Source organism: Battus philenor, unplaced genomic scaffold (genome assembly GCF_028537555.1).
Source record: "Battus philenor isolate CCGP_79_NKW_IND1 unplaced genomic scaffold, ilBatPhil1.0.hap1 SCAF_1, whole genome shotgun sequence".
In the NCBI taxonomy this organism is placed as follows: Eukaryota; Metazoa; Arthropoda; class Insecta; order Lepidoptera; family Papilionidae; genus Battus; species Battus philenor.
In genome coordinates, this window is record NW_027181661.1 from 13,314,440 (window position 1) to 13,314,712 (window position 273).

Sequence of the window (273 nt, forward strand, 5' to 3'; positions counted from 1 at the left end):
AAGTATATTTATTTAGTTAACACCCAATAGATGGCGCGAAAAATAATATTTATGAATATATATTAAAGAATATAATAAAAAACAGCTTTATGACATACAATAAAAAGCCTCTTTATTAAAAATCTATTATATCTATAATATATTTCTTAAAAAGGATGAGCACTTGCATTCCACTCTACACGCGTTCTGGTAGGAGGCCTGTAATGAGCTGTCCATTTCATTTCGTAACTCAGTATAATTTTTACCGCTACCGTTGACGGTTGAGTTGTTGGG